Source organism: Mirounga leonina, unplaced genomic scaffold (assembly GCF_011800145.1).
Source record: "Mirounga leonina isolate KUSES-001 unplaced genomic scaffold, KU_Mleo_1.0 Mir_154, whole genome shotgun sequence".
NCBI classification, from domain to species: Eukaryota; Metazoa; Chordata; class Mammalia; order Carnivora; family Phocidae; genus Mirounga; species Mirounga leonina.
This window is the reverse complement of record NW_023270389.1, coordinates 3,611,488-3,626,542: the sequence shown is the minus strand read 5'-3', so window position 1 is coordinate 3,626,542 and position 15,055 is coordinate 3,611,488. Positions and strand designations below refer to the sequence as shown.

Here is a 15,055-nt window from a genome sequence, read left to right as displayed (position 1 = left end):
GGGAGCAATTTTGAGGCTCCGCCTCTCAAACTTGTAGGTTTCTATTTCAGCAGCCCAAGAAATTGAAGGTTCCTGTCGGGAAATAATAATCTTGCACGAGGAGAAACAATAGTCAAGAAATCCCTCTTAGCTTTTTTTGACTTAAAAGAATCAGTGGCTGAAGGGAGTTTGAACGTTAGAATTTTCTTTTTCAGCTCATTTACACATGGGTCATTAGAAACCTATAGGCCTCGAATGAGGTTCAGGGTTTCACACGGGAGAGGTGTGCCCCCTAGCTACGTTCGCCTACGGTCCTGTTCACGGACCAGCAGTGGCAGGAGACGTTGGTGGAGGCTTCTCTTTCTGCCAGGGCCTGACTGCATCTTCCGGAATGGGGGTGGGCCTTCTATGACCCTCCTGTTGTTTAAATGGTTCCTAAGCACTCTCCCAGTTTTTAATAATTGACAAACCTGAAGCTTCACAGAGATAGAAGGTCATTATAAATATAAGTCCTTATTCAAATATATCAAAGGAGTTGGGCACTATCGTCTTTTGAGTAGGCTGCTTTACCCCAAGTGATTAAAATCACGGTTACACATGCTTTCTGCATTAGTCATGGGTAAATACAAATGGGTGGTGGACTCATTATTGAAGCCTCGAAAAATCTGGAAGAGCACTGAGCTTCTTGAAGGTTAGGGGGCCTGATAAACCCTTTGTTTTGCAGTGTTTTTCCTGTGGCACTGTGCATGCACTCTGGAGTTCCATACACCCTGGAATGTCAAGTAAATGGCAGCAGTCAGGGGATAGTATTGTGGTAAACCCACCACCGGATCTGCCGGAAGGATGAGCCTTCCCAAAAGCTAATGTAGGCAAATGTTCTGAGGCCGTCTAAAGAAACGAAGAAAGCAGATTGTCTTAATCCAAACCAACATCATATGTACGTTTGGACCATTATTCAATGCTGAAAAGAAACGAGCTGTCAAACCATGAAAAGACATGGAGGTACCTTAACTGCGTGTTATTAAGTGAAAGAAGCCAATCTGAAGACTCCAAACAGAATAATTCCAACTACGTAACATTCTGGAAAAGGCAACGGTGTGGACACAGTAAAAAGAGTGGTTGTCAGGGAGTAGGGGGGAAAGAGGAGGAACACGGGATTTTGAGGGCAGTGAAACTAGACTAAGTGATACTGCAATGGATATGTGACAACATACATTTGTCCAAACCCACAGAATGTGCACCCCCGAAGCTGAAGCCCCACGCAGCTACGGACTGTGGGTGATAGTGGTGCGTCAGTCAGTGTGGGTTCATCAAGAGTCATAAATGGACGCTCTGGTACAGGATGTTGATGGCAGGGGAAGCAGTGAATGCATGGGGGCAGGAGGTATGGGAGCTCTGTAATTTCTGCTCAGTTTTGCTATGAACATAAAACTGCCCTAAAAAATAAGATCTGTTAAAAAAAAATGCAGTGTTATGGTATTTAAAGACAGCGGAAGAATTCTTTGCACCAGAACACACAGGAAGACCAGAGCCAATATGAAACCCTGTGGGCAAGATGATGAGTGATCCCGCCGTGGGGGGGATTTCAGCAGCTGGGGCACTTCTAAAAGGGAGGAAGACAGGGACTTCTTATTAACTAAATGTCTCCTCTGTACCAGCCGTTGGTCAGGTTCCTTTCTTGAGTCCTGATTCCTCCGGATGACTCACGAAGGCTGGTACGCCTTAGTTGAGACCTCCCTCGTTTCTAGATGGGACCTCCTAAAAAGCATCTGGTGTGCTTTGCCCCTTGTCAGAAGGAGTTCAGATCCTTGAAGGGAACAGTCTGGCTCAGTGTCTGAGGTGACCACTTTTAATTAACGCGGACGTGGTCACAGAGCTTCTGAAGGGACACGGGGACGCCGCAGCCCTGAAACTTGTTTGGGTTTATGCCCTTTGTTGAACCGCTCTGTGGACTATACCCTTGGATGCAGGGGTCATCTCTGGTTTTATTCGGAATTAGATGTGTCACTGTAATGCTGATCATAATAGCAATCAGCAAAGTTAGATTTCGTTCTTGCAGCATCTACCCCAAACATAAATCATCTCAGTTCTTGCAAGAACCTTAGAAGTAGATATTATTGACGTTTTCAGTTTTGAAAATGAGGCAGGAAGGGTTCAGTTAAATTGCACTTCATCCTGTAACTGCCGACTTGTGGAAGTGGGATTCAAATGCCGGGTTTTCTGACTGCATGGGCTAACTCGCCGCTGAGGGCCCCTGGCAGCCAGGATACACAGCGCCGAGTATGTGTGGATGGACAGACAGACAAGCAGGGATGCGCTGACAGGCAGACGATTAGAACCACTTTATTTTTTTTTTCTAGAAGGAAATGATCATTTTTTTTTCTTAAAAAGGAAATGAGAGTTTAAAAAATTATCTGAAAGAGCAAACACTGTGGCCATCCCTTCCTTTGTTTGAACTCAGATGGTGTATGCTCCTCTTTGTGGGGGTTGGGCACACCTTTGTCTATCGTCCTATTCCCTGTTTCTCTTCCACTTCCTTCACTCTCAAGAAACTCTCTCTCTCTTTTTTTTTTTTTTAAAGCGTGAGTTAGTCTACTACTCTTGATCCTTGATGCTGTTTTCCTGGGTATCAGAATTAAAAAAAACACATTATTTATTATAGTTCAGAAATTGGAGTTCAAAAAAACCATGGAATTTATAAAATCCAATCTCCGTATTTCAATACCACAGAAATAGGGGTCAGGGAAAGTGTGTGACCGACTCTGAGTCCGTTGGTTGGTGGCAGAGCTTAGATTCAAACTCAGGCCTGTTGCCCCCTGGGCCCCCCACCCTGTACGTCCACAGCACCTGCCGTGTGCAGGGAACAGACACTCTTCTGTGGGGCTCAGGCGACGCTGGGACCCCGGCGTCTCCTGACTGGGCCTGGGGAAAGGGCTCTCAGAAGTACGGTATACTAGAGCCGCTTTCTTGACATCTTGGTCTGCATTCCCATGTTCCCAATTAGGATGAAAGGAGGGAGGCAAGCGGAGAAGACGGGGGCCTCCCCAAAGTGCCCGCTCCACAACTCAGGAAGGGGGAGGTCTCTGCAGACAAAATGCTGATAATTACCAAAGTTGAGACTGTGCCTCATTAAGCAGGCAGAGTCCCTGGGAGCAGTAGCCTTGCCTCATCCTCTGGCTTCCCCAGCTCAATTAAACAGCTTGTTTGCCTTCTCATTAGCAAACTTGTTAGCGCCTCGCTCTGTCCCCTGAGCTGCTCAGAAGAAAAGTTTTGTGGCAGGGATTCCTCAGCTGGATGGGTCTGGCCGTCCTGCTTCCCTGTGGGAAATCTAGGTATCCAGGTCCTTCAGACAGGCTCCGTGTGACAGTGACGGTCCACGATGGGTCCAAGACGCGTCTGCTTGACCAAAGCGGAGCTGGTGGGTCCAGCAAAAGCCTGGGTTGGTTAAGGATGTGGGGTTCGGTTCTACTGCTTGAGATCTAACTGAGAAGCAGGGGAAAATCTAAGGCTCGTTCTGCACACGCTGCTCGAAGACTGTCAGCGCGGTCCCGTGCTGCTGGGCGTGAGCAGAGCGTCTTCATGCTCCCAGGTTCTGTGTTACACGCGGCAGAGACAGAAGCCCCAGTATATCAGAGGTCTCAGACCCTGCCCCTGTCTCCCCATCCTGGCTGCCCCCTACCATTAGTAGGGTTTTTTTAACTAAGGCCATCACCCAGTCCTTGGATGCTGTCTGGGCTCCCCACCCCCACCCAGAAGGATTCCTTCGGGCCCCACATGTGGGCACAGCTCTGTGCTGCCCAGCAAACACTCCCCCATCTCAGGAGTGCCTCCGCACTGAGCAAGGCAGGACAGGACTCATGCTGACTCCCCATCCAGCAAGCAGAGGTCTGAGGCTCTGGGAGCTTACCCAGAATGGAGACTCACTACGTGGGTGGGGGGTTTTAGCCCTTGTTCATGGAGGTCAGTTGAAATGATATTCAGAGTTGCCTGATCTTTCAGCCCCCTCAGACCAACCATTAGTAATTTTATTCAAAATCCATATATCTGCCACCAACAAATTAGTAGGAATAGCAGAAATGCTATTTGAGAGTCCACTGAAGTGGGTCTATAAGCTTGTACATAAGGAAACTGAGGCTCGGAATGTTATATGACTCGTCTACGAAAAGGATGGATCTAGGGGTCATGCCCAGGTGAGGTGGGGGGAGGAGGACATTTTAGGTAAAGGACCAATATAGATAGGTAAGGAGGTGGGTTCCATGATTAGCAACAGCCCAGAATGGACAGAGAGGAAGACATACGAGCAGGGGGTAAGTGGGAGACACAATTAAAGGCAATAGATTCAGAAAATGCTGGGGCTCAGCATGACGGTGATTCCACCTGCCCTGGCCTGTGGCACCGGATCTACTAAAAAACTCATCCTCAGCCTCTTAATGCACCTGGGTTCTGTGTTAGACGTGGAAGAAATGGAAGAGTCATTAGTATGTCAGAGGTCTCAGACCTGCCCCCCATCCTTGCTGCTCAGACCTGTTTCCCCATCCTTGCTGCCCCCCTGCCATTAGTAGGAGTTTTTAGTTCAGTTAGGCTCTCAGACAGCCTTTGGTTCCTGGACCCCAGTCCAGACACCTGAGGCCCGACTCTTGTTGACTCTTCTGATGAGGGTGCGTCATCCTATCACCTCTTCAGGTGCACCCTGGCCTGTGTCTGCCACAGGTGGGCAGGCAGCCACGGATGGGAATGCTCATTCCTTCTTCATGTCAGTTCAGCAATTGCAGCCTCGCCTAGCAAGAAACAGACCCTCTTGAAGAGTCAGCGGAGACATCGAGGAAATCATCTGATCCCATATTTTCAAAGAAACAAACAAACAGAACTGTAATATAGGAAGCAGATATGCACAAAGTAGAAAACAGACTCAAATAGAAAGTAGAAATGGGGACCAGAAGCCCCGGTCACTCCTTACATGCTCTTTTTCCCCTGGCTCCCAACTAGTTCCTCTGCTGAGATCCTAGAGTTCAGTCTCCTTGTTCTTCAGACCAGTGAATTGCAGGCCAGGGAAGTGACAGGCCCGGCTGAGGATGCGTGGCTCTTTGGGGACAAAGACAGGACTGCAGGATGGCAGAGACGAGTCTCTGTCCTCATAAAATTGTTTTTAATTGTTTTTCTGTAAAAATGAAAAACAAAACAAAACAAAAAAAACCCCAAAGATTCCTGGAGCTGCTGTGAAGAGACATGGACCCGACCCCAGGTCCCGGTCCTCTCTGGCGAGTGTGACCTTGGTGAGATCCGCGGCCTTGCTCTCTCTGTCCAACCAGAGCCTCAGCGCCCGGCCACTCACATTCCCTCCTGCTCAGGGGCCTTTGATTCTGGGGTTGCCACACTTCTTAGAGAAAGCAGGGCCTGAGATCCGAGAATCCAGAACAGAGACGGGGAGGTGCTGGTCCAAACCCCAGTTTGCCACTTCTATTTACGCCGGTAAAAAAACATAACCTCTCTCCAAACATCCATTTTTCTCATGATGTTATACACGTCTATAATGATCTCCACATCATTCTACAAAGATTAAAGGAAACGACACATACAAGGTGGCTACTAACCCTGAGTGTCCCTGAGAGTGAAGAGGTATTCCATAAATAATAAAGCAACCTTACTATCCTGGAGGCAGGGCAGTGTAGTGGTTCCAGAAGGGCCTTCGAAGCCCATGTCCCCGATTCAATCAACCATTATCTCTACCACTCTCTTGTTCCATGACCTCGGACGAGGCACTCAATCTCATCTGGAAAATGAGGACCACAGTGGAATCTTATTTAAGTAATTCTTGTGAGGGTTACTGTATTTTATACTTGGAAAGCGTATAGACTAGACACACTACATATGAGATGGTCATTATTATTTCAAATTTGCCACATAGCTTTCTGCAGTGGGAATTCCCTTCCCTGAGCGAGCCCCATTTTGTGTGAATCATCCATGGCTGTCACGTGTGGGTTAGTGGAATTGGTAAGACTCCAAATCAAGCATCTTCTCTGGATCTAGGTTTCCAAAATCCCCCTGGAGCCTCCTGTGCGTTTCCCTCTGCCTTTGCAAAATTAACCCTTTGCCCTAATGCATGGCTTTGGGGTCTTTCTGTTCGCCTGCACTGTGTTCTTTCAGCTCCTCTTAGGGGAGCTCACAGGTCAGCGCATGCCTCGGTGGCAGGCCAAAAGCATCCCTGGCGAATGTTCAGGTCCTACTCTTCAGTACCATGCGGTGAGCCGTAGGGACTGTAGTCCCGCCGTGGGGACAGACGTGCTTACCTGACGACTCAGGGAAGCCCATGTCCCATCCCTGACTCCTCATATGGAGCCTGCGTGTCCGTCCATTGACCGGTAAATGAAAAGGGAATGAATGAATGATTGGACTTCCTGAAGACCTAGTGAGGATGACGGGGAGGAGGTCCCCTTCCCAACCCCAGCCAGCAGTCATTCCTCTTGTGGACATCAGGGCAGTGCTCTGGACTCACCCTCCCTCTTACTTCATGGGCTTTTGGAGGTCTTTCCTTTCCAGTTGTCCCTAGAGCAGGGCTTCCCGCCAGGTGCAGACATGAGGGCAGCGACTGACTCCTCTCCCCACACATCTCCCTTTGAGGGGTAATCGAGAGCCCCAGGAAATCAGCCCCCTGGGCCGTATGCATGGGTCAGCAAGCAGCCTTTCTGTTCACCTCATTGTGTCTTACAAATATCACTTCTTTTCTTCTGCTATGATGAGGAACGAAGTCAGAAGTTATGCATCCATGTGACTCATTGGGTGGATATCTCAGGGCCAACTCTTTGGTTCCTTTCTTCTTCCATGTTAACATCAGTGCTATTACTCCAGAAGGAGAGAAGTAAGTACATACACTTATTTCTAAATGCTGTATATGTAAATTTATTTCTATATATTCTGTGTATGTGTACCTATTTCTATAGATTATGTACACCATTTATATACTTATATATAAGTATATATGATTATTTCTAGATACTAGATCATATATATATCTTTCTATATACTATATATATATACACACACTACATACATAGATATATATACGTTATTGACTTATTTTTCTCTTTCTGGAGTGATAAAGCTGATGTCAACATGGCAGAAGGAAGGAGCCAGAGAATGATATGTATGTGTGCATATACATACATATTCAGACCACAAACTCTGCAGTACCATTAAAGCTAACATTCTATCACCCAGATGCTTATATAGTTTATCAATTAAATAAACCCAGATATTTTTAAGAATGAATCGGGTCACTACTAATAATTATCTTTGGAAAATAGGCATTGACTAGAACTCGCTTGGGCAAACCAGGATATATGATTGCACCTTGTCACTATATTAATATATATTTAAAAATATTTGTTTCAGTAGATAATATATCTACATTATTAAAAAAATATTATGAATGTATATGCAGAAGAGTATTTCTCTGATCCATGTCCATCTGCCCCTTCCTATCCCTTGCCAGCCCTCATCCCCACTGTAGGAAACAACTACCCTAAGTGTTTCCTACAACCCTGCAGTGTTTTCTTCATGCAAAAACAAGTAAATATGAATATTCTCATATGTGCTCTGGAGATCATTCCATATCGCTGTAGAAATGGCCTTTTGGTAAATGGCTCCACGGTGTTCCATTGTGTGTTTAATTTAACCAGTCCCTTACTGGAAGGTTCACGGGCTGCTTCCAGCCTTGCCGTTACAAAAAGAATTACAACAAATAACTTCGTGTACTCATCATTTCATATATGCGTGCATACATATCTGTAAGACAGATTCCTGCAAGTGGGATTGCTGTGCATGAGTGAATGTGTAGTGAGCCTAAGTATTGCTAGATTTTCCTCCAAATGTATCATGCTATTCTGTACTCCTATGAGCAATGCACAAGAATGTTTCCCTGCAGGCTTGCCAACAAAGGGTGGGTTTAGACTTCTGGATCTTTGTCAATCTGAAGGTGAGGAGAGTACCTTAATGTATTTAAATTTGTATGAATCTTACTATGAGTCGTGTTGAATATCTCTTCATACATTTAAGAGCCCCTGTTGTTTTATAAATGCCTATTTTGGGGTCTGTCTCCAAATTAAGTCTCTTGAGGAAAGGGATTATATTTTATACATCTCATATTTTTCTTAATAGTGTGGAAAATGAAAAAAAATTAACAAATATATTTAATTAATGAAAACAGAATCATTGCGATTTTCCCTCTCCTCATACTATTTAAGCTGCCTTTGATAACACCTTTTCTAACCTTTGGATCACTTTTTTTTTCCTTGAAGAACAATATTATATATAAATATGTCCGTAATACAGAATATGTAGATGAATAAAAATAAAAACTCATTTATACAATTGTTTTAAACAATTACTCATCTCTTATTCCTGACCACTTCCTGTACATAGGCTTTTTTTTTTTCAAATATTAACAATCATATTGTCAAATGTTGACACTTTGGAAATCCTACTTTCTTCATTTAACAGCCTGGGCAGGTCCTCAGTTGCTATATTGTTCTCTTTTGCTACATTGTAAATACTTGATGGAGGCATCAGAAGGTACCTCTTGCTCTCGTTCCATTTTTAATTCGGAATCAATATTAAGTGAGCACGTCCTGCAGGTGGAGGATGAAGTGAAGAAAATAAATGTCTTCCTCAGCCAAGCAAAGCGTACACTTCTAACACTCCAACCTTTAGTCTTTCTTCTTGCTACTTTTAACTCGAATGCTGCCAAATCTTTAGCACAAATTATTACATCGATGTGTGTTTGTGTATAAACTTCTTAAAAACCCATGTGTGTGTCATATCGATTACTTTCTGAAGGCAAACAGTCAGTGTAATGTACTCTTATTGCCAAGCCGGTTGATAAACAATAGGGCCCCACAGAGCATGGGGGAGGTCTGTCTCAGAATCTCACAGATCCACAAGTAAGACTGCAAATTAGGGGTGTTTGGTGTTTGGGGCTGTGGGGAGTGCAGCAATTTTGTCAAATGGCAGTTGCAAACGTCCATCCTGGAGGAAGGTCAGCTGTTCAGGTGACATGGAGTATAGACTCAGGGCTAGAAATGACTGTATGAGAACCTTTAATTTCCCAAGCATCTGAGAATTTTTTACTCAAGTAGAGATTCTTCTGATCCGGAGGTTAACATTGTTTTCTAAAGTAAAATTCTCAAAACCAAGTAAACTACTCTAGCTCTCTCAGGCAGATTTTCTCAGTTGACCTGAAGAGATAAGATGGTTGGCTCTAAGTTTACGTGGTATGCGCAAATCTCTCATGGTTAATGTCCTGAAAGCCCATTTAGTTTTGCTACTATCTTATCCTGTGTCTCTGATTCCTAAATGTTAAACCACATTTGCATCTATAAGTGAGGCAGATCTATTATTCTCCAATGGGTTAATGATTTCTGTCTATTATTTATATGGTCTTTATATCCATCCAGTGCATGCATATGTATGGTACCCAGTTGAGGTCAGGGTTCATATGCTGACTGCAAGACCTTTATGAAGATGATGCTGATGGTCATAACCTGAGAGTGATGACAGGAAGCTGGATCAGCAGCACGTGGGTGTCCTGCGTAGTTGTAATGGTGGTGGTGGTATAAGGGGTGATGGCAGGGATGATGGAGTTGGTGGCAGTGGTCTGGGCCAGCACTTGGCACAGAGCAGACATGCAGTGACGAGTGCCTCAGTGAATGGGTGATAGTGGACATGGGCAGCCATTGGCGGTGGTCATCATGGTTGTCATGGATGGGAAGGGAACCAAAGAAGGATGTTGTGGCTGCTGACCTTTCTCAAACCATGGCAAGGCTAGTCGTGGGCAAACTGATGGTTTAGTCTTCCTGGGTCATCCAGCTCTTGTCTTTGGTGGGAATGAAGCTGATTGAGAAGTCTTACAAGGCAATTTCTAGAAAGATGACACTCACTTCTGTTGCTATCCATGTGTGCACAAGATTATGTGAGATGGGCTGTCTCTCCTCAGAGAAAGCTATATAGAACTTGCAAAAACTTGTAGTGGCCCACAGGAGGCAACGTCCCTGAGACTGGATTCTGAGCCCAACAATCAGGGTTGCAAGGTTGAGAAAAGTCACTTGAGAAATAGAGCAGATCTGCCTCACTTTCCTGTGCCCAACTTCCTGCCTCAGAGGAACCCCTGGGGAGAGCTAGTCACACCCAGCAACCCCGGGGAGCACATAGCAAGGAGCCCAGGGAGACCAGTGTGGCCAGGAACATGAGATATAAGTAGGGGAGAGTCTTGGGGTAAAAAGGATGCTGAGGAGGACGCTATGAGTGTTAATGTCATCTGAACAGTCATGTAATGGGCAGGGATGGGACAGCAGAGGTGAGCATAGGGAAGCAGAAGATGAAGGGAGAGCATTGACCTTGCCTAGGGGAGACCATTATGGTGTAGGGTGTGGGAGGAGAACTCTGGGACCTTAGTGTAGATCCTTTATCTCCATCCTTACTCCCCCAAAATTTTTCAGTGACTTTAGGGAACCATATATTTTCCGTGTTGTAAGTCTTAGAATACATCTGTGCAAATCTTTTTTTTTTTTTTCAATTCAGAAGAAGTGGAGGGTATGTGAGGAGAAGTTGCTTGGCTAAGTGTGCATTGCTGCTCAGGGACAGAACATGTGCCAAAGCCAAATCCCTGATTCAGAGAAGTCTCTTCTTTTTATACCATAGGACTTCTTGCTTGGGACTTCTGACCTCATGGTTTTTCTCCATGAGAATTCCCAGTGCATTTCTCCTGTGGAGATCATCTTTCAAAAGACACGGCATATCTGCTGAGGGAGCCACCATCAGGCACCATGGACCTGAGATGTCAGGGACTGTTCTCAGGGCCCCTGCATCTCTGTCATTCCCCACCTCTCCCTCCAGAGCTTGTGGGCACAGTCCACAAGCCAGCGGGGCTTTCAGAAAGAGTCCCTGACAGTCATGTTTGGGGGATGACTTTTTTCTTTTCCACACCCCAGTTTTGCTGGTCTTTTTCATTGGAAAGTACAGGAAGGATAGAGGTAGGAATTTTCCTATGTCTCCTATTTCCTGATGGTGGAATAGGGACAAAATCCAGGTACCCGACTCTCTAGAACCCAATATTATAAATTAGAAAAGGACTGAACTGGGATCAGGAACCTTGGCTTCTAGTTGCAGCCCTGTCAACAACAGATTCTAAGATGTGGGTCTGACCAAGTCTGCCCTCGGGAGTGCAACTCTTCTATTGCAAAGGGAGTGGCATTGGGTAGAGAAGTTCAAGATCCTACCAGGTGCTCACACTTAGCATTCTTGGCAGGAGGAACATTTTCCAAAGAGAGGAAGATCCCAAAGTAGTTCCTAGGAGTCATGGACCAGTTGAACCACACGTGGACCCAGAGTTTCCTTCTTGCTGGTTTCCCTGCCCCCAGCACGCTTCGGCCTCTGGCATTCTTGGGCACCCTGTGCATCTATCTCCTCACGCTGGCAGGGAACTTGTTCATCATTGTGCTGGTGCAGGCAGATGCAGGACTGTCCACGCCCATGTACTTCTTCATCAGTGTCCTCTCCTTCCTGGAGCTCTGGTATGTCAGCACCACAGCGCCCACACTGCTGCGCACGTGGCTCCGTGGACGCTCCCCCATCCCGGCAGCGGTGTCCTTCACCCAGCTGTATGTCTTCCACTCCCTGGGCATGACCGAGTGCTACCTGCTGGGGGTCACGGCGCTGGACCGCTACCTGGCCGTCTGCCGCCCACTCCACTACCACGCACTCATGAGCAGAAAGGTGGGTTACGGCTGGCAGGGGCCACGTGGGTGGCCGGCTTCTCCGCGGCCCTGGCGCCGGCCAGCCTCACAGCCAGTCTGCCCTTCTGCTTCAGAGAGGTGGCCCCCTACTTTTGCGACCTGGCCCCACTGATGCGGCTGGCGTGTGTGGACACAGGCTGGGACGCTCGAGTCCACGGGACCGTGATTGGCGTGGCCACTGGCTGCACAAGATTATGTGCTCATTTTAGGACTCTACGGGGGTATCCTAAGGGCTGTACTGAAGCTGCCCTCGGCGGGCAGCCGGGCCAAGGCCTTCTCCACCTGCTCCTCCCACGTGACCGTGGTGGCCCTATTCTTCGGCTCTGCCTTCGTGGTGTATGTGGGGCCACCCGAGAGCCGCTCCAAGGGCACGGACATGCGTATTGCCCTGGTGTATGCCCTTCTCACCCCGTTCCTCAACCCCATCATCTATACCCTTCGCAACAAGGAGGTGAAGGAGGCTGTCAGAAGGGTCACCCAGAGGATTAGGGCTGTGTTGAAGGGACCCTGAGGATCTACAGAGTCATTTGGTGACTGTAGGATTTAATTGGTTAGTCAATCAAACAATCAATCAAATAATTTTTTCAAACACACTCCATATTCCAATTCAAGTGGACTGAGTCTTGGATTGAGGCAAACTGAGAACATTGTAGAGATCAGAGAGACATGACCTCTGAACCCATACCTACCTAACATGGGTGAAAGGACATATCTGAGAAAAAAAATAACCAAAAATAAGGATACAGGTGCAGATATTTAGGCAAACTTAGAACTTAGATGGAACTGTGTTTGAAAGAGTTTGGAAGAACAAAAGCTGACTGTGGGATTATGTTCCGGATGGGATTCTTGGAGAAGCCCCCAAAAAGGAGGGAAACAAGATTACCAAATGAAAAACGAAAGAACTTCTAAGGTGAATGTTCAGATGTGGACTGGGAAACCATGGGAAGATGGCTGGTAGAAGCACACGGCTCCCTGTTCCTGGAATCCTGCCGTACAAGAAAGGTTGAAGCCGTAGCTGGGAATTTATTCTCTTAAGGGGAAGACCGGGGGTTAGAGATAAGGGTGCTGGTGGTGCTGATGGTTAGAAGTGAGTCACAGAAATAAGTCCTGCACTGTGAGTTTGAGATCATCAGTTAGTCATCTGGACGACATCAGGGATGCACTCCTATGAGTGCAGTGCTAGCTCTGGGAACCAAGAGGAGATAATAAAAAGAAAGCATGATTTCTGTTTTCAGAGAGTTTGCAGTTTTGTTTTGAAGACTCGGTCCTCCATCTCTCTCCCTGTCTCCCACCTTCCCATCCTCTCTTCCCGCTGCACCACCTCCATCACCACCACCATCACCACCATGACCATCACCACCTCCATCACCACCAGTGACATATTGACTAATACCAAGAAATAAACATTTCAGGGCGCCTGGGTGGCTCAGTTGGTTAAGCGACTGCCTTCGGCTCAGGTCATGATCCCGGAGTCCCTGGATCGAGTCCCGCATCAGGCTCCCTGCTCGGCGGGGAGTCTGCTTCTCCCTCTGACCCTAACCCCTCTCATGTGCTTGCTCTCTCTCATTCTCTCTCTCTCAAATAAATAAATAAAATCTTAAAAAAAAAAAAAAGAAAGAAACATTTCAGTTTTGCTCTATGTCCCTCGATGGTGGGGGGAGGTCATGAAATTGGAGGGAAGCAGTGCCAGGATTGGCAGAAAGGGACTGAGGGAAAGTAAAGTAGCCACGCAGACATTGATTCTGATATTTCCCCAACCCTCAGACCTTGGAATCCTAATCCCCTGGGGACCTAGATGGGACTTCTCTGAAAGTTTCCTTCAGACCAGAAGTGGAACTGTAGGATCCTCACAGGTGACGCCTTGTCTCAGGATAACACGGCAGCAACTCTACTGAAAATACAAAAAGAAAACTTATTTTTTTTTTATAGATTTTATTTATTTGACAGAGAGAGACACAGCGAGAGAGTGAACACAAGCAGGGGGAGTGGGAGAGGGAGAAGCAGGCCTCCCGCAGAGCAGGGAGCCCGACGCGGGGCTCGATCCTAGGACCCTGAGATCATGACCTGAGCCGAAGGCAGACGCTTAATGACTGAGCCACCCAGGCGCCCCAAGAAAACTTATTTTTTAAAATAGTTCTGGGCAGCCCTTTAGGAAAAATGATAGAGTGAATGGGTTTTGGGTTTCCAGTTTTTTCCTAATGATGTTGAGATACTTTATTTCTAATGCAAGGATGATTTGGTGTTTATTTTAACTTATTTTCCTGGAAGGAAAAGGTATGCGGGAGACATAGTAGTAGTAGTGATGTCCCTCCCAAATCAGCAATCCTCACTAGAGCTAGAGAATGGGAATCCCTACTTATTAAATGAAGATAGACTGTCCCACTTGAGGTTTTTCTAAGGCAATGTAGCCTTGGCCTCAGGTCAATTATCCCTGACCATCCAGCCCAGATCTGGACTACATTCTCTGCTCTGAGCTTTGGGGGGGTCCTAAATAAGAAGAAAATCCTTTTAATATTATTAAACCATGAAGGCTAATCTTATGGGGAGTGACAACAACAGCAGAAATCGAACCCATCCCTAGTCAAAGCGATTGTTGCTTTCTTGCGGGAGTGGATGCGGGGCCAGAAGGGCCTATCCTGGTGAGACAAGGGAACAAGGTTCAATCCCAGGTTAAGCCAACATAGAATGTTTGAAGACTTACTTGGAACAGACGCCATCTGCACGTAGGTGAACTTCTGGGTTAGCCAGGGCCTAAGCAGCCATCTGCTCAAAATCCCTCTTGTCTTTACAGAAGATAAAACTGAAGTCGGGGGCGCCTGGGTGGCTCAGTTGGTTAAGCGACTGCCTTCGGCTCAGGTCATGATCCTGGAGTCCCGGGATCTTTAAAGATAAAATCTTTAAAAAAAAAAAACAAAAAAACTGAAGTCGGTAGGTGGGAAATAACCTGAACAAGTTACATGGGAATTTAGAAATAGGCTGGGAATGGATAGCACCAAGGGTTTCTTTTTTTTTTTTTTTTTAAGATTTTATTTATTTATTTGAGAGAGAGAGAATGAGAGAGAGCACATGAGAGGGGGGAGGGTCAGAGGGAGAAGCAGACTCCCCGCTGAGCAGGGAGCCCGATGTGGGACTCGATCCCGGGACTCCAGGATCATGACCTGAGCCGAAGGCAGTCGCTTAACCAACTGAGCCACCCAGGCGCCCAGCACCAAGGGTTTCTAACCCTTCCCACCATATCACCGGGGTGCATGCCCTCTAAGTTGCCGTGTTGACCTGAAACTGAAGGTCTG

The 15,055-nt window shown here is 46.6% G+C and overlaps 1 pseudogene; it reads left to right on the top strand.

Moving 5' to 3' along the window:
* Positions 1 to 11,328: 11,328 nt before the first annotated feature.
* LOC118013776 lies at positions 11,329 to 12,276 on the top strand (annotated as a pseudogene).
* Positions 12,277 to 15,055: the final 2,779 nt, after the last annotated feature.